Raw genomic sequence first — 21,725 nt, forward strand, 5'->3', positions numbered from 1 at the left:
AAGCACTTTCACAGCCTGCAAGGTAGATTATTGCATGTTATTGTGTGGCAACTTGAGACGAGAATATGTCGGTGGAGGGTCTTAAAATGACAAATGATATTACATTTTAAAGTATTTATCCGCCGATAATATTCGGACTGCCGATTATATCGGACATCTCTACTAGGAATAATCAGTATCGGGCATAAACACACATATTGGTCCATCTCTAATATTGACATTTAAAAAGCAGGCTGTGTTGCATATCAAATCAAGCACTTTCACAGCCTGCAAAGTAGATTATTGCATTTTATTGTGTGGCAACTTGAGACGAGACTATGTCGGTGGAGGGTCTTAAAATGACAAATGATATTACATTTTAAAGTATTTATCCGCCGATAATATTCGGACTGCCGATTGTATCGGATATGTCCACTAGGAATAATCAGTATCGGCCATAAACAAACATATTGGTCCATCTCTAATATTGACATTTAAAAAGCAGGCTGTGTCGCATATCAAATCAAGCACTTTCACAGCCTGCAAGGTAGATTATTGCATGTTATTGTGTGGCAACTTGAGACGAGAATATGTCGGTGGAGCGTCTTAAAATGACAAATGATATTACATTTTAAAGTTTTTATCTCCCGATAATATTCGGACTGTTGATATTATCGGACATCTCCTCTAGGAATAATCAGTATCGGCCATAAACAAACATATTGGTCCCTCTGTAATATTGACATTTAAAAAGCAGGCTGTGTCGCATATCAAATCAAGCACTTTCACACCCTGCAAGGTAGATTATTGCATGTTATTGAGTGGCAACTTGAGACGAGAATATGTCGGTGGAGGGTCTTAAAATGACAAATGATATTACATTTTAAAGTATTTATCCGCCGATAATATTCGGACTGCCGATATTATCGGACATCTCCACCAGGAATAATCAGTATCGGCCATAAACAAACATATTGGTCCATCTCTAATATTGACATTTAAAAAGAAGGCTGTGTCGCATATCAAATCAAGCACTTTCACAGCCTGCAAGGTAGATTATTGCATGTTATTGTGTGGCAACTTGAGACGAGAATATGTCGGTGGAGGGTCTTAAAATGACAAATGATATTACATTTTAAAGTTTTTATCTGCCGATAATATTTGGACTGCCGATATTATCGGACATCTCCACTAGGAATAATCAGTATCGGCCATAAACAAACATATTGGTCCATCTCTAATATTGACATTTAAAAAGCAGGCTGTGTCGCATATCAAATCAAGCACTTTCACAGCCTGCAAGGTAGATTATTGCATGTTATTGTGGGGCAATTTGAGACGAGAATATGTCGGTGGAGGGTCTTAAAATGACAAATGATATTACATTTTAAAGTATTTATCCGCCGATAATATTCGGACTGCCGATTATATCGGACATCTCTACTAGGAATGATCAGTATCGACCATAAACACACATATTGGTCCATCTCTAATATTGACATTTAAAAAGCAGGCTGTGTCGCATATCAAATCAAGCACTTTCACAGCCTGCAATGTAGATTATTGCTTGTCATTGTGTGGCAACTTGAGACAAGAATGTCGGTGCAGGGTCTTAAAATGACAAATGATATTACATTTTAAAGTATTTATCCGCCGATAATATTCGGACTGCCGATTATATCGGACATCTCTACTAGGAATGATCAGTATCGGCCATAAACACACATATTGGTCCATCTCTAATATTGACATTTAAAAAGCAGGCTGTGTCGCATATCAAATCAAGCACTTTCACAGCCTGCAATGTAGATTATTGCTTGTCATTGTGTGGCAACTTGAGACAAGAATGTCGGTGCAGGGTCTTAAAATGACAAATGATATTACATTTTAAAGTATTTATCCGCCGATAATATTCGGACTGCCGATTATATCGGACATCTCTACTAGGAATAATCAGTATCGGCCATAAACAAACATATTGGTCCATCTCTAATATTGACATTTAAAAAGCAGGCTGTGTCGCATATCAAATCAATCACTTTCACAGCCTGCAATGTAGATTATTGCATGTTATTGTGTGGCAACTTGAGACGAGAATATGTCGGTGGAGGGTCTTAAAATGACAAATGATATTACATTTTAAAGTACTTATCCGCCGATAATATCCGGACTGCCGATTATATCGGACATCTCTACTAGGAATAATCAGTATAGGCCATAAACAAACATATTGGTCCATCTCTAATGTTGACATTTAAAAAGCAAGCTGTGTCGCATATCAAATCAAGCACTTTCACAGCCTGCAAGGTAGATTATTGCATGTTATTGTGTGGCAACTTGAGACGAGAATATGTCGTTGGAGGGTCTTAAAATGACAAATGATATTACATTTTAAAGTACTTATCCGCCGATAATATCCGGACTGCCGATTATATCGGACATCTCTACTAGGAATAATCAGTATAGGCCATAAACAAACATATTGGTCCATCTCTAATGTTGACATTTAAAAAGCAAGCTGTGTCGCATATCAAATCAAGCACTTTCACAGCCTGCAAGGTAGATTATTGCATGTCATTGTGTGGCAACTTGAGATGAGACTATGTCGGTGGAGGGTCTTAAAATGACAAATGATATTACATTTTAAAGTATTTATCCGCCGATAATATTCGGACTGCCGATTATATCGGACATCTCCACTAGGAATAATCAGTATCGGCCATAAACAAACATATTGGTCCATCTCTAATATTGACATTAAAAAAGCACGCTGTGTTGCATATCAAATCAAGCACTTTCACAGCCTGCAAGGTAGATTATTGCATGTTATTGTGTGGCAACTTGAGACGAGAATATGTCGGTGGAGGGTCTTAAAATGACAAATGATATTACATTTTAAAGTATTTATCCGCCGATAATATTCGGACTGCCGATTATATCGGACATCTCTTCTAGGAATAATCAGTATCGGCCATAAACAAACATATTGGTCCATCTCTAATATTGACATTTAAAAAGCAGGCTGTGTCGCATATCAAATCAAGCACTTTCACAGCCTGCAAGGTAGATTATTGCATGTTATTGTGTGGCAACTTGAGACGAGAATATGTCGGTGGAGGGTCTTAAAATGACAAATGATATTACATTTTAAAGTTTTTATCTGCCGATAATATTCGGACTGCCGATATTATCGGACATCTCCACTAGGAATAATCAGTATCGGCCATAAACAAACATATTGGTCCATCTCTAATATTGACATTTAATAAGCAGGCTGTGTCGCATATCAAATCAAGCACTTTCACAGCCTGCAAGGTAGATTATTGCATGTTATTGTGTGGCAACTTGAGACGAGAATATGTCGGTGGAGGGTCTTAAAATGACAAATGATATTACATTTTAAAGTATTTATCCGCCGATAATATTCGGACTGCCGATTATATCGGACATCTCTACTAGGAATAATCAGTATCGGGCATAAACACACATATTGGTCCATCTCTAATATTGACATTTAAAAAGCAGGCTGTGTTGCATATCAAATCAAGCACTTTCACAGCCTGCAAAGTAGATTATTGCATGTCATTGTGTGGCAACTTGAGACGAGACTATGTCGGTGGAGGGTCTTAAAATGACAAATGATATTACATTTTAAAGTATTTATCCGCCGATAATATTCGGACTGCCGATTGTATCGGATATGTCCACTAGGAATGATCAGTATCGGCCATAAACACACATATTGGTCCATCTCTAATATTGACATTTAAAAAGCAGGCTGTGTCGCATATCAAATCAAGCACTTTCACAGCCTGCAATGTAGATTATTGCATGTTATTGTTTGGCAACTTGAGACGAGAATATGTCGGTGGAGCGTCTTAAAATGACAAATGATATTACATTTTAAAGTTTTTATCTCCCGATAATATTCGGACTGTTGATATTATCGGACATCTCCTCTAGGAATAATCAGTATCGGCCATAAACAAACATATTGGTCCCTCTGTAATATTGACATTTAAAAAGCAGGCTGTGTCGCATATCAAATCAAGCACTTTCACACCCGCAAGGTAGATTATTGCATGTTATTGAGTGGCAACTTGAGACGAGAATATGTCGGTGGAGGGTCTTAAAATGACAAATGATATTACATTTTAAAGTATTTATCCGCCGATAATATTCGGACTGCCGATATTATCGGACATCTCCACTAGGAATAATCAGTATCGGCCATAAACAAACATATTGGTCCATCTCTAATATTGACATTTAAAAAGAAGGCTGTTTCGCATATCAAATCAAGCACTTTCACAGCCTGCAAGGTAGATTATTGCATGTTATTGTGTGGCAACTTGAGACGAGAATATGTCGGTGGAGGGTCTTAAAATGACAAATGATATTACATTTTAAAGTACTTATCCGCCGATAATATCCGGACTGCCGATTATATCGGACATCTCTACTAGGAATAATCAGTATAGGCCATAAACAAACATATTGGTCCATCTCTAATGTTGACATTTAAAAAGCAAGCTGTGTCGCATATCAAATCAAGCACTTTCACAGCCTGCAAGGTAGATTATTGCATGTTATTGTGTGGCAACTTGAGACGAGAATATGTCGTTGGAGGGTCTTAAAATGACAAATGATATTACATTTTAAAGTACTTATCCGCCGATAATATTCGGACTGCCGATTATATCGGACATCTCTACTAGGAATAATCAGTATCGGCCATAAACAAACATATTGGTCCATCTCTAATATTGACATTTAAAAAGCAGGCTGTGTCGCATATCAAATCAAGCACTTTCACAGTCTGCAAGGTAGATTATTGCATGTTATTGTGTGGCAACTTGAGACGAGAATATGTCAGTGGAGGGTCTTAAAATGACAAATGATATTACATTTTAAAGTACTTATCCGCCGATAATATTCGGACTGCCGATTATATCGGACATCTCCACTAGGAATAATCAGTATTGGCCATAAACAAACATATTGGTCCATCTCTAATATTGACATTTAAAAAGCAGGCTGTGTCGCATATCAAATCAAGCACTTTCACAGCCTGCAAGGTCGATTATTGCATGTTATTGTGTGGCAACTTGAGACGAGAATATGTCGGTGGAGGGTCTTAAAATGACAAATGATATTACATTTTAAAGTTTTTATCTGCCGATAATATTCGGACTGCCGATATTATCGGACATCTCCACTAGGAATAATCAGTATCTGCCATACACAAACATATTGGTCCATCTCTAATATTGACATTTAAAAAGCAGGCTGTGTCGCATATCAAATCAAGCACTTTCACAGCCTGCAAGGTAGATTATTGCATGCTATTGTGTGGCAACTTGAGACGAGAATATGTCGGTGGAGGGTCTTAAAATGACAAATGATATTACATTTTAAAGTTTTTATCTCCCGATAATATTCGGACTGTCGATATTATCGGACATCTCCACTAGGAATAATCAGTATCGGCCATAAACAAACATATTGGTCCCTCTGTAATATTGACATTTAAAAAGCAGGCTGTGTCGCATATCAAATCAAGCACTTTCACAGCCTGCAAGGTCGATTATTGCATGTTATTGTGTGGCAACTTGAGACGAGAATATGTCCGTGGAGGGTCTTAAAATGACAAATGATATTACATTTTAAAGTACTTATCCGCCGATAATATTCGGACTGCCGATTATATCGGACATCTCCACTAGGAATAATCAGTATTGGCCATAAACAAACATATTGGTCCATCTCTAATATTGACATTTAAAAAGCAGGCTGTGTCGCATATCAAATCAAGCACTTTCACAGCCTGCAAGGTAGATTATTGCATGTTATTGTGTGGCAACTTGAGACGAGAATATGTCGGTGGAGGATCTTAAAATGACAAATGATATTACATTTTAAAGTACTTATCCGCCGATAATATTCGGACTGCCGATTATATCGGACATCTCCACTAGGAATAATCAGTATTGGCCATAAACAAACATATTGGTCCATCTCTAATATTGACATTTAAAAAGCAGGCTGTGTCGCATATCAAATCAAGCACTTTCACAGCCTGCAAGGTAGATTATTGCATGTTATTGTGTGGCAACTTGAGACGAGAATATGTCGGTGGAGGATCTTAAAATGACAAATGATATTACATTTTAAAGTATTTATCCGCCGATAATATTCAGACTGCCGATTATATCGGACATCTCTACTAGGAATAATCAGTATCGGGCATAAACACACATATTGGTCCATCTCTAATATTGACATTTAAAAAGCAGGCTGTGTCGCATATCAAATCAAGCACTTTCACAGCCTGCAAGGTCGATTATTGCATGTTATTTTGTGGCAACGTGAGACGAGAATATGTCGGTGGAGGGTCTTAAAACGACAAACGATGTTACATTTTAGAGCATTTATTTGCCGACATCTCTATTTAAAACAATATAACTTTTATCAAGCTGGCGTGGCTACTAGACTAGTTTTATGTCACGGTCCCCCGCCCCCCCCGAAGTCACCTGATCTTCAGAAAGTTTTGCGGGATGATGACGTGTGAGCCTGGCAAGACAAGTCTCTCTCCCTGTGACTGACAGCTTACAAGGCCCCATTAGATTTTATTTCCAAAAGCGCCATGTCCAATCAAAGTGTCAGTCACAGTACGAGGGGGAGGGCCAAACAGGGACACGGTGTCATTTTTACGCCGGTGACTGACAGGCAACACGCTCCCATTAGCTGCTCTGTCACTCACAGGTTGTTGTTGTTGTTTGTCCGCCTGAAATATCACTTAGCCCCCCCGTTGCTTAGCAACAGCCACACGGATTCTGTGGGACCGTCTCTCCGCCCTCAAAGGTGCTGCTAAAGCCCCCCTTGAATGGGATCCTTTAGGATGTAATGAGATGCTGAGGGTGCAGCTAATCTCCTTTCTTCCGCCTAAATCAGCTGTTTAACCGGCGACATGAATATATGCCGACTCAATGGCAAATCCCTTTAGCCTGGAAGCGATCTGTTCACTTCAAAGCTCCAGGCGGAAAAGCTACGTTTGTTTGAACCCTCTCTTTTGACCCCTTAAGTCTACCAGTCCAACTTCTCTCTTGTCCTATCCCACGGGTCACCAACGCGGTGCCCGTAAGGACCAGATGAGTGGCCCCTGGCCTATTCTAAAAATAGCTCAAATAGCAGCACTTACCAGTGAGCTGCCTCCATTTTTTAAATTTTATTTTATTTTTAATTCTAACAGACACAAAATTCAAATAGAATTTGAAAATCCCCAAAAATATTTTAAAGACTTGGTCTTCACTTGTTTAAATAAATTCATTATATTTTTTTACTTTGCTTCTTATAACTTTCAGAAAGACAATTTTAGAGAAAAAATACAACCTTAAAAATGATTTTAGGATTTTTAAACACATACACCTTTTCACCTTTTAAATTCCTTCCTCTTCTTTCCTGACAATTTACATCAATGTTCAAGTATTTTTTTTTTATTGTAAAGAATAAAAATTTGATTTAATTCTTCATTTTAGCTTCGGTTTTTTCCATCCATCCATCCATTTTCTACCGCTTATTTCCCTTTTTGGGGTCGCGGAATCGGGCGGAAGGCGGGGTACACCCCGGACAAGTCGCTTCCTCATCGCAGGGCCAACTCAACAAAGAATATTTGTGAAATATTTTTCTTTTATGATTACATTAAAAAGAATATCTAGAAAATCTGTAGAATCAAATTTAAATCTTATTTCAAAGGCTTTTGAGTTTCTTTTAAAATTTTTGTTCTGGAAAATCTAGAAGAAATAATGATTTGTCTTTGTTAGAAATATAGCTTGGTCCAATTTCTTATATATAATAACAAAGTGCAGATTGGATTTTAACCTATTTAAAAAATGTCATCAAAATTCTTAAATTAATCTTAATCAGGAAAAATTACTAATGATGTTCCATAAATAATTTTTTTTTACATTTTTTCAAAAAGATTCGAATTAGCTCATTTTTTCTTTATTTTTTCCGGTTGAAATTTCAATTTTAAAGAGTCAAAATTGGAGATAAACTGTTTCAAAATTAATTTTCATTTTTTTCTAGTTTTCTCCTCTTTTAAACTGTTCAATTAAGTGGTTTTTCATCATTTATTCTCTACAAAAAAAACCTTCCGTAAAAGGAAAAAAATGTACGACGGAATGACAGACAGAAATACCCATTTTTTTTTATATATAGATTTATTTATTAAACATAAATTAAGCAAATTGGCTATTTCTGGCAATTTATTTAAGTGTGTATCAAACTGGTAGCCCTTCGCATTAATCAGTACCCAAGAATTAGCTCTTGGTTTCAGAAAGGTTGGTGACCCCTGTCCTATCCTTTCCTGGCTCATTTTGGAGACAATCGGCACCGTTTTGGTTCCTGGAACCTCGGATTCCTAGTACGCCAGGTTCCTGTAGAAGTGTGTGGTTTGTGTTTCCACCGCATTCCACGGTTTTAAGGTTCATCCATCTATTTATCGTCTTCCGCTTATCCGAGGTCGGGTCGCGGGGGCAGCAGCCTAAGCAGTGAAGCCCAGACTTTCCTCTCCACAGCCACTTCGTCCAGCTCTTCCCGGGGGATCCCGAGGCGTCCTGGGTCTTCCCCGTGGCCTCCTACCGGTTAGACGTGGCCCTAAACGACTCCCTCGAGAGCCGATCGGGTGGCATCCTGACCGGATGCCCAAACCACCTCATCTGGGTTTTAGGGTATTTGATACAAATCAGGCTGATGACGTATGGAGAAGTGGTTAGCTCTATTTCTACACTGATACCACGTAAATAAACAGACGATATCAGGTCAGTTATTTCACCAAAAAGTAAGAAAATGAAAAACAAAGCAATAATATACAAAAAAAAAAATTAAGAGTAACGAATTGTTCAGTAAAAGTCAGGCTTCTGTCCGCGATGTCCAACAGACAGAGTCGTCTTTTCGTTAAATGATGAATTCATGAGTGTCAGGTGAGTCTTTATGGTCCTTTACAGCTGTAAATAACAATACATACATAATAAATGTTAGTGTTTTTCTCTAGATAACAAAATATAAAGAATACATGTCAGTTTTTAATCTGTAAATAACGATATATAAAAAAATAAATGTCAGTTTTTAATCTGTAAATAACAATATATCAAAAATAAATGTCAGTGTTTGTCCGTAAATAAGATATAAATCATACATGTAAGTGTTTATCTGTAAATAACAATATATCAATAATAAATGTCAGTGTTTATCTGTAAATAACAATATATGAATAAATGTCGGTGTTTATCTGTCAATAACAATATATCAACAATAAATGTCAGTGTTTATCTGTAAATAATACATCAATAAATGTCAGTTTTTATCTGCAAATAACAATACATCAATAATATTTGTGTTTATCTGTAAATAACAATATATGAAAAATGAATATGAGTGTTTATATCTAAATAATATATAAATAATACATGTTAGTTTTTATCTGTAAATAACAATATATCAAAAATGAATGTCAGTGTTTATTTGTAAATAACATATCAATAAATGTTGGTGTTTATCTATTAATAACAATATATCTATAAAAAAAGGCAGTGTTTATCTTTAAATAACAATATATCCATAATAAATGTCAGTGTTTTTCTGCAATTAACAATATATCAATAAATGTCAGTGTTTATCTGTAAATAACAATATATGAAAAATGAATGTTAGTGGTTATCTCTAAATAACAATATATCCATAATAAATGTCAGTGTTTTTCTGCAAATAACAATATATCAATAAATGTCAGTGTTTATCTGTAAATAACAATATATGAAAAATGAATGTTAGTGTTTATCTCTAAATAACAATATATAAAGAATAAATGTCAGTGTTTATCCGTAAATAACAATGTATCAATATTTGTATTTGTAAATAACATATAAATCATACATGTCAGTGTTTTACCTGTTAACCACCATTTATTAACAACAAATGTCAGTGTTTATCTGTAAATAACAATATATCAATAGTAAATGTCAGTGTTTATCTGTAAATAACAATGTATCAATAATATTTGTATTTGTAAATAACATATAAATCATACATGTCAGTCATTTATCTGTTAACAATATATCAATAATATATTTTAGTGTTTATCTGTAAATAACAATATATCAATAAACGTCAGTGTTTATCCGTAAATAACAATGTATCAATAATATTTGCATTTGTAAATAACATATAAATCATACATGTCAGTGATTTATCTGTTAACAACAATATATCAATAATATATGTTAGTGTTTATCTGTAAATAACAATATATCAATAGTAAATGTCAGTGTTTATCTGTAAATAACAATGTATCAATAATATTTGTATTTATAAATAACATATAAATCATACATGTCAGTCATTTATCTGTTAACAATATATCAATAATATATTTTAGTGTTTATCTGTAAATAACAATATATCAATAAACGTCAGTGTTTATCTGTAAATAACAATGTATCAATAATATTTGCATTTGTAAATAACATATAAATCATACATGTCAGTGATTTATCTATTAACAACAATATATCAATAATATATGTTAGTGTTTATCTGTAAATAACAATATATCAATACATGTCAGTGTTTATCTGTAAATAACACATCGATAATAAATGTCAGTGTTTATCTGTAAATAACATATCAATAATAAATGTCAGTGTTTATTTGCAAATAACAATGTATCAATAATGTCAGTGTTTATCTGTATAGGTCAAAATATCAATATTAAATGTCAGTATTTATCTGTCAATAACAATATATCAGTAATACATGTCAGTGTTTATCCGGGAATAACGATACATAGATAATAAATGCCAAAGTTTACCTGTAAACAACAATATATCAATAATGCCAGCGTTTATCTGTAAATAGCAATACATCAATAGTAAATGTTCATGTTTATGTGTAAATAAAAATATATCAATAAATGTTTTTTTTTATCTGTAAATAACAATGTATCAATAATAAATGTCAGTGTATCTGTAAATAACAATATATCAATACATGTTGGTGTTTATTTGTAAACAACAACATATCAATAATAAATGTCAATGTATCTTTAAATAACAATATATCAATACATGTCAGTGTTTATCTGTAAATAACAATATATGAAAAATGAATGTTAGTGTTTATCTCTAAATAACAATATAGAAAGAATAAATGTCAGTTTTTGTCTGTAAATAACATAAAAATCATACATGTCAGTGTTTATCTGTAAATAACAGTATATCAATAATACATGTCACTGTTCATCTCTAAATAACAATATATCAATAATAAATGTCAGTGTATCTGTAAATAACAATAAATCAATAAATGTCGGTGTTTATCTGTAAATAACAATACATCAATAAATGTCAGTGTTTATCTGTAAATAACAATACATCCATACTAAATGTCAGTGTTTCATTGCAAATAACAATATATCAATAATGTCAGTGTTTATCTGTATAGAACAAAATATCAATATTAAATGCCAGTATGTATCTGTAAATAACAATATATCAGTAATACATGTCAGTTTTCAATCCGTAAATAACAATGTATCAGTAATAAATGTCAGTGTGTCTGTAAATAACAATATTTCAATACATGTCAGTGTTTATCTGTAGATAGCAATACAACAATAGTAAATGTTAGTGTTTATCTGTAAATACCATATCAATAAATGTCGGTGTTTATCCGTAAATTACAATATATCAATAATTGTCAGTTTTTATCCGTAAGTAACAAAATATAAAAAATATATGTCACTGTTTATCCGTAAATAACATAAATCATACACCTCAGTGTTTATCTGTAAACAACAATATATCAATAATAGATGTCAGTGTTTATCTTTGCATAGCTCGGTTGGTAGAGCGGCCGTGCCAGCAACTTGAGGGTTGCAGGTTCGATTCCCGCTTCCGTCATCCTAGTCACTGCCGTTGTGTCCTTGGGCAAGACAATTTACCCACCTGCTCCCAGTGACACCCACACTGGTTTAAATGTAACTTAGATATTGGGTTTCACTATGTAAAGCGCTTTGAGTCACTAGAGAAAATCGCTATATAAATATAATTCACTTCACTTCACACTTCACTCTGTAAATGAAAATATGTCCATAATAAATGTCAGTTTTTATCCGTAAATGACAACGTATAAAAAATTAGTGTCAGTGTTTATCTGTAAATAACATATAAATCATACATGTGTTTATCTGTAAATAACATATAAATCATACATGTGTTTATCTGTAAATAACAATACATCAATAATAAATGTCAGTGTTTATCTGTGAATAACAATATATGAATAATACATGTCAGTGTTTATCTGTAAATAACCATATATGAAAAATGAATGTTAGTGTTTATCTCTAAATAACAATGTATCAATAATAAATGTCAGTGTATCTGTAAACAAAAATAAATCAATAAATGTCGGTGTTTTTCTGTAAATAAAAACTGACATTATTGATACATTATCTATGTAGAACAAAATATCAATATTAAATGTCAGTATTTATCTGTAAATAACAATATATCAGTAATACATGTCAGTTGTTAATCCGTAGATAACAATGTATCAGTAATAAATGTCTGTGTATCTGTAAATAACAATATTTCAATACATGTCAGTGTTTATCTGTAAATATCAAAACAACAATAGTAAATGTTAGTGTTTATCTGTAAATACCATATCAATAAATGTCGGTGTTTATCCGTAAATTACAATATATCAATAATAAATGTCAGTTTTTATCCGTAAGTAACAAAATATAAAAAATATATGTCAGTGTTTATCCGTAAATAACAATATATCAATAATAGAGGTCAGTGTTTATCTTTGCATAGCTCGGTTGGTAGAGTGGCCGTGTCAGCAACTTGAGGGTTGCAGGTTCGATTCCCGCTTTCGTCATCCTAGTCACTGCCGTTGTGTCCTTGGGCAAGACACTTTACCCACTTGCTCCCAGTGCCACCCACACTCGTTTAAATGTAACTTAGATATTGGGTTTCACTATGTAAAGCGCTTTGAGTCACTAGAGAAAAGCGCTATATAAATATAATTCACTTCACTTCACACTTCACTCTGTAAATGAAAATACGTCCATAATAAATGTCAGTTTTTATCCGTAAATGACAACGTATAAAAAATTAGTGTCAGTGTTTATCTGTAAATAACATATAAATCATACATGTGTTTATCTGTAAATAACATATAAATCATACATGTGTTTATCTGTAAATAAAATATAAATCATACATGTGTTATCTGTAAATAACAATATATCAATAATAAATGTCAGTGTTTATCTGTGAATAACAATATATGAATAATACATGTCAGTATTTATCTGTAAATAACCATATATGAAAAATGAATGTTAGTGTTTATCTGTAAATAACAATGTATCAATAATAAATGTCAGTGTATCTGTAAACAAAAATAAATCAATAAATGTCGGTGTTTTTCTGTAAATAAACACTGACATTATTGATACATTATCTGTGTAGAACAAAATATCAATATTAAATGTCAGTATTTATCTGTAAATAACAATATATCAGTAATACATGTCAGTTTTTAATCCGTAGATAACAATGTATCAGTAATAAATGTCTGTGTATCTGTAAATAACAATATTTCAATACATGTCAGTGTTTATCTGTAAATATCAATACAACAATAGTAAATGTTAGTGTTTATCTGTAAATACCATATCAATAAATGTCGGTGTTTATCCGTAAATTACAATATATCAATAATAAATGTCAGTTTTTATCCGTAAGTAACAAAATATAAAAAATATATGTCAGTGTTTATCCGTAAATAACAATATATCAATAATAGAGGTCAGTGTTTATCTTTGCATAGCTCGGTTGGTAGAGCGGCCGTGCCAGCAACTTGAGGGTTGCAGGTTCGATTCCCGCTTCCGCCATCCTAGTCCCTGCTGTTGTGTCCTTGGGCAAGACACTTTACCCACCTGCTCCCAGTGCCACCCACACTGGTTTAAATGTAACTTAGATATTGGGTTTCACTATGTAAAGCGCTTTGAGTCACTAGAGAAAAAGCGCTATATAAATATAATTCACTCCACTTCACACTTCACTCTGTAAATGAAAATATGTCCATAATAAATGTCAGTTTTTATTCGTAAATGACAACATATAAAAAATTAGTGTCAGTGTTTATCTGTAAATAACATATAAATCATACATGTGTTTATCTGTAAATAACAATATATCAATAATAAATGTCAGTGTTTGTCTGTGAATAACAATATATCAATAATGTCAGTGTTTATCTGTAAATAACATATAAATCATACATGTGTTTATCTGTAAATAACAATATATCAACAATGTCAGTGTTTATCTGTAAATAACATATAAATCATACATGTGTTTATCTGTAAATAACAATATGTCAATAATAAATGTCAGTGTTTATCTCTGAATAACAATATATCAATAATGTCAGTGTTTATCTGTGAATAACCACATATCAATAATGTCAGTGTTTATCTGTGAATAACAATATATCAATTATGTCAGTGTTTATCTGTAAATAACAATATGTCAATAAAAATGTCAGTGTTTATCTGTGAATAACAATATATCAATAATGTCAATGTTTATCTGTGAATAACAACATATCAATAATGTCAGTGTTTATCTGTGAATAACATATCAATTATGTCAATTTATAATCTGTTAACAATATATCCATACTAAATGTCAGTGTTTCATTGCAAATAACAATATATCAATAATGTCAGTGTTTATCTGTATAGAACAAAATATCAATATTAAATGCCAGTATTTATCTGTAAATAACAATATATCAGTAATAAATGTCAGTTTTCAATCCGTAAATAACAATGTATCAGTAATAAATGTCAGTGTATCTGTAAATAACAATATTTCAATACATGTCAGTGTTTATCTGTAAATAGCAATACATCAATAGCAAATGTTAGTGTTTATGTGTAAATAACACATCAATAAATGTCGTTTTTCATCTGTAAATAACAATATATCAGAAAAAAAATTCAGTGTTTATCTGTAAATAAAAATATGTCCATAATATATGTCAGGTTTAATTCGTAAATAACAAAATATAAAAAATAAATGTCAATGTTTATTCGTAAATAACGTATAAATCATACATGTCAGTGTTTATCTGTAAATAACAATATATCAATAATAAATGTCAGTGTTTATCTGTGAATAACAATATATCAATAATGTCAGTGTTTATCTGTAAATAACAATATATGAAAAATGCATGTTAGTGTTTATCTCTAAATAACAATCTATAATAATAAATGTCAGTGATTATTGATATATTGATATAGTGTTATCTGTAAATAATACTATATCAATAAACGTGAAAAAAAAAAAACGAAGAAATGATGTGGAAAGTTCCAAATTGCAATTATCATTCGCTTTCACTTTTGCTTTCAGTTCGATTCCACATTTGGAGGGACTAATACTTTAAAACCATGTTCTCTCTCTCTCTCTCTCTCTCTCTCTCTCTCTCTCTCTCTCTCTCTCTCTCTCTCTCTCTCTCTCTCTGCTCCTTCTTTAAATCATGCGGCCAATAAAGCTAGGGGTCTGAGTTACAAACCCCCCGGGGAGTCCTGTGGAGCTGCAACACTCCCATCCAGCAAGGAGAAAGGCACTAACTCCCAGGCAAAGTGTTGGATCAGGGAGGCCATGCGCCCACAAAAAAAAGGGGATAATCTGTGAAATCTGTCCGGGTCAGGGGTCGACTTCCAGCTAGCCTTGTGTCAGCGTGTGTGTGTGTGTGTGTGTGTGTGTGTGTGTGTGTGTGTGTGTGTGTGTGTGTGTGTGTGTGTGTGTGTGTGTGTGTGTGTGTGTGTGTGTGTGTGTGTGTGTGTGTGTGTGTGTGTGTGTGTGTGTGTGCGTGTGCGTGTGCGTGTGCGTGTGCGTGTGCGTGCGCGCGCGCGCGCGTGCGTGTTGGGATTAACCCGAGGGGGCTGCGGAGGAAATGAGGTTAGAGTTAAACAGGCTTGTTTATCCTCTTTAAAGTCACTTCACAGCCAGCTCAGCAGGGAGTCTCCAAGTGAGGCCGCAGAGGAAGCTTGCAAATCTGTGGGACTTCTACTCCAGCAGCCTGCTAATATACATCTTTTTTTTTTTTATCCGTGGCACTCATCTCGTCTTCATCTCTAATTGATATTTACTTCTGGTATTCCAGTAGGTTGGATAATGCATGGATGCTGACTGGATTTGAAAAATAATACAGTCTATAGCAGGGGTCATCAACGGGACCAGATGAGTCGCCCGCTGGCCTGTTCTAAAAATAGCTCAAATAGCAGCACTTACCAGTGAGCTGACTCGATTTTTTAAATTGTATTTATTTACTAGCAAGCGACATTTTTAATGCTAAGAGAGACAAAACACAAATAGAATTTCAAAATCCATTGGTCTTCACTTGTTTAAACAAATTCATTTATTAACTTTGCTTCTTATAACTTTCAGAAAGACAATTTTAGAGAAAAAATACAACCTTAAATATGATTTGGGGATTTTTAAACACATATACTTTTTTAAATCAATGTTCAAATCAATACATTTGTTTTATTGTAAAGAATAATAAATACATTTTAATTTAATTCTTTATTTTAGCTTCTGTTTTTTCTACGAACAATATTCGTGAAATATTTCTTCGAACTTATTATGATTTAAAATTCCCCAAAAATATTCTGGCAAATCTAGAAAATCTGTAAAATCTAATTGAAATCTTATTTCAAAGTCTTTTGAATTTATTTTAAAATTTTTGTTCTGGAAAATTTAGAAGAAATAATGATTTGTCTTTGTTAGAAATATAGCTTGGTCCAATTTGTTATATATTCTAACAAAGTGCAGATTGGATTTTAACCTATTTAAAACATGTCATCAACATTTTTAAATTAATCTTACATATGTATGTATATATTAATCATTTGCGTATATACAAGTTCATTAAGTTTGTACATAGAGTGAACAGGTAGTTCTAGCTCAGAGTAATTTATGATTTAAAGAAAAGGGGTGGGATTAAATAAGTGTATACTTCTTCTCGCTCCTTTTCAAATATGTAAAAAAAAAATGTTGAATGCTCATTTGTTTTTGTTTTTTTTTATCCTCCATTGTTTTCATTTTGTTATAATAGCTGTTAAGGCTATAGTACTGTATTGGATCATGCTTGCTCTTGTTTTTTGTTTTTTTTTGCATATTTGAAATAAAAAATATATCAATCAATCAATGAATCTTAATCAGGAAAAATTACAAATGATGTTTCATAAATTCATTTTTTTTTTTTTTTTCAAAAAGATTTGAATTAGCTAGTTTTTCTCTTAATTTTTTTCGGTTGAATTTTGAATTTTAAAGAGTCAAACTTGAAGATAAACTATGTTTCAAAATGTAATTTTTATTTTTTTCGTGTTTACTCCTCTTTTAAACCGTTCAATTAAGTGTTTTTTTCATCATTTATTCTCTACCAAAAACGTTCCGTAAAAGGAAAAAAAATGTACAACGGAATGACAGACAGATATACTCATTTTTTTATATGTATAGATTTATTGAGCAAAATGGCTATTTCTGGCAATTTATTTAAGTGTGTATCAAACTGGTAGCCCTTTGCATTAATCAGTACCGAAGAAGGAGCTCTTGGTTTCAAAAAGGTTGGTGACCCCTGCTCTATAGCTTCTATGGTGAAAATAACAGTGCCATTTTTCAATTTACAATAAATTGTTGTTTAAACCCTGATAAAAATGTTTTAAGAAAATTCAGGCAACTGAGCGAGAAAAAAAAAAGTCATAGTTTTTACAGTGCATTACTGTAAACTAAAAAACAATAGTTGTGTTTTTTTTTTATTACTACTGTAGATTTTACAGTAATAATCTGGCAGCGGTGTCAGCATAATTTTACTGTAAAAATAATAATGGTACTTTTTTCCACATTTACAGTCATGCACTGTAAAAACAAGTAAGCTTACTTGCCAGAATCTTACTGTAAAAATAACAGCAGTGCCATTTTTCAATTTACAATAAATTGTTGTTTAAACCCTGGAAAAAATGTTTTAAGAAAATTCAGGCAACTGAGCGAGAAAAAAAGTAAAAAAAAAAAAAAAAAAGTCATAGTTTTTACAGTGCATTACCGTAAACTAAAAAACAATAGTCATGATTTTTTTTTTACTACTGTAGATTTTACAGTAATTATCTGGCAGCGTTGTCGGCAGGATTTTACAGTAAAAAATGATAGTGGTACTTTTTTTCCCACTTACAGTAATGCACTGTAAAAACGACTAAGCTTACTCACCAGAATCTTAGTGTAAAATAACAGCAGTGCCATTTTTCAATTTACAATAGATTGTTGTTTAGACCCTGGAAAAAAGGTTTTAAGAAAATTCAGGCAACTGAGCGAGAAAAAAAGTAAAAAAAAAAAAAAAAAAAGTTATAGTTTTTACAGTGCATTACTGTAAACTAAAAAATAATAGTCGTGTTTTTTTTTTACTACTGTAGATTTTACAGTAATAATCTGGCAGCGGTGTCAGCAGGATTTTACAGTAAAAAATAATAGTGGTACTTTTTTCCCACTTACAGTAATGCACTGTAAAAACGACTAAGCTTACTCACCAGAATCTTAGTGTAAAATAACAGCAGTGCCATTTTTCTATTTACAATAAATTGTTGTTTGAACCCTGGAAAAAATGTTTTAAGAAAATTCAGGCAACTGAGCGAGGAAAAAAAGTAAAAGAAAAAAAAAAGAAAAAGTCACAGTTTTTACAGTGCATCACTGTAAACTAAAAAACAATAGTCGTGTTTTTTTGTTTTTTTTTACTGTAGATTTTACAGTAATAATCTGGCAGCGGTTTCAGCAGGATTTTACAGTAAAATATAATAGTGGTACTTTTTTTTCCCATTTACAGTAATGCACTGTAAAAACGACTAAGCTTACTTGCCAGAATCTTACTGTAAAAATAACAGCAGTGCCATTTTTCTATTTACAATAAATTGTTGTATAAACCCTGGTAAAAAATGTTTTAAGAAAATTCAGGCAACTGAGCGAAAGAAAAAAAAAGTTTAAAAAAGTCATGGTTTTTACAGTGCATTACTGTAAACTAAAAAACAATTGTCGTGTTTTTTTTTACTACTGTAGATTTTTACAGTAATCTGGCAGCAGTGTCAGCAGGATTTTACAGTAAAATATAATAGTGGTACTTTTTTTCCCATTTACAGTAATGCACTGTAAAAACGACTAAGCTTACTCACCAGAATCTTAGTGTAAAATAACAGCAGTGCCATTTTTCAATTTACAATAAATTGTTGTTTAAACCCTGGAAAAAAGGTTTTAAGAAAATTCATGCAACTGAGCGAAAAAAAAAAGTAAAAAAAAAAGTCATAGTTTTTACAGTGCATTAATGTAAACTAAAAAACAATAGTTGTGTTTTTTTTTTTTTTTTACTACTGTAGATTTTACAGTAATAATCTGGCAGCGGTGTCAGCAGGATTTTACAGTAAAAAATAATAATGGTACTTTTTTTCCCATTTACAGTAATGCACTGTAAAAACGACTAAGCTTACTCACCAGAATCTTAGTGTAAAATAACAGCAGTGCCATTTTTTTAATTTTCAATACATTTTTGTTTAAACCCTGGAAAAAATGTTTTAAGAAAATTCAGGTAACTGAGCGAAAAAAAAAAGTACAAAAAAAAAAAAAGTCATAGTTTTTACAGTGCATTACTGTCAACTAAAAAACAATGGTCATTTATTTTTTTTACTACTGTAGATTTTACAGTAAAAATCTGGCAGCTGAGTCAGCATAATTTTACTGTAAAAATAAAAGTGGTACTTTTTTCTCCTTTTACAGTAATCCACTGTAAAAACGACTAAGCTTACTCACCAGAATCTTAGTGTAAAATAACAGCAGTGCCATTTTTCAATTTACAATAAATTGTTGTTTAAACCCTGGAAAAAATGTTTTAAGAAAATTCAGGCAACTGAGCGAAAAAAAAAGTCATAGTTTTTACAGTGCATTACTGTAAACTGAAAAACAATACTCATGTTTTTTATACCACTGTAGATTTTACAGTAAAAAAAACAACCTTAGCAGCTCAGTCAGAAAAAAGTTTTTTTCCATTTTTACATTCACAAAAATGCACGATAAACCTTATTAAAAAATGTCAGCGTTAACGCCAGGATTTTACTGTAAAAACTGAAAATCCAGCTGTTGTTTGCACTGTAAAAGCAACGTCTGTAGTTTCAACAGAGCCATCGCCAAAATGTTACCGTAGAAAATAAAAGCATTCCCGTTTATCAATGCTTAATAATTGGGTGTAGAAACAGCCGCAGTTTTTACAGTAAAACTCTGACCTGCCATTTTTATTTTACCGTAAAATACATGATTGTTGCTTATACAGTGCGTTACTGTAAATGAGAAATCAGTACCAGTGTTTTAACAATAATGCAGTGGAAAAAACAAGAACTGTACATTTTACAGTCGAAAACTCAGTTCTGAGAATTTTACTGTAAAATGAAATGTGCTGCCAATTTCACATTTACAGTAATGCACTGTAAAAAAACAACAAAGAACATTTAATGATGTAAAAAAAAAAGAAAAAAAAAAGCAGCTTAGTTGACGGAATGTTACCTTAAAGCAGGGGTCACCAACCTTTTTGAAAGCAAGAGCTACTTCTTGGGTACTGATTAATGCGAAGGGCTACCAGTTTGATACACACTTAAATAAATTGCCAGAAATAGCCAATTTGCTCAATTTACCTTTAACTCTATGTTATTATTAATAATAATGATATTTATCTTTGTGGAAACACTGATCATCTTAATGATTTCTCACAATAAATATATATAGAAACAGATAAATATCCCCCCAAAAAAGAGTATTTCTGTCTGTCATTTCGTCAGACTTTTTTTTCCCTTTTTTTGTAGAGAATAAATGAAAAAAAAAAACATTTAATTTAACAGTTTAAAGGAGGAAAAAACACGAAAAACATGAAAATATAATTTTTAAACAATTTATCTTCAATATCGACTCTTTAAAATTCAAAATTCTACTGAAAAAAAGAAGAGAAAAACTAGCTAATTCGAATCTTTTCGAAAAAATTTAAAAAAAGAATTTGTGGAACATCATTAGTAGTTTTTCCTGATTGAGATGAATTTTAGAATTTTGATGACATGTTATAAATAGGTTAAAATCCAATCTGCACTTTGTTAGAATATATAACAAATTGGACCAAGCTATATTTCTAACAAAGACAAATTATTATTTCTTCTAGATTTTCCAGAACAAAAATTTGAAAATAAATTCAAAAGACTTTGAAATATGTTTTAAATTAGATTTTACAGGTTTTCTAGATTTGCCAGAATATTTTTTTTTTAATCATAATAAATTTGAAGAAATATTTCACCAATATTCTTTGTGGAAAAAACAAAAGCTAAAATGAAGAATTGAATTAAAATGTATTTATCATTATTTACAATAAAAATTTCAAAAATACTTGAACATTGATTTAAATTGTCAAGAAAGAAGAGGAAGGAATTAAAAAGGTAAAAAGGTATATGTGTTTAAAAATCCTAAAATCATTTTTAAGGTTATATTTTTTCTCTAAAATTGTCTTTCTGAAAGTTATAAGAAGCAAAGTAAAAAAAATAAATGAATTTATTCAAACAAGTGAAGACCAAGTCTTTAAAA

This window comes from Nerophis ophidion, linkage group LG27, assembly GCF_033978795.1.
Source record: "Nerophis ophidion isolate RoL-2023_Sa linkage group LG27, RoL_Noph_v1.0, whole genome shotgun sequence".
NCBI lineage: Eukaryota > Metazoa > Chordata > Actinopteri > Syngnathiformes > Syngnathidae > Nerophis > Nerophis ophidion.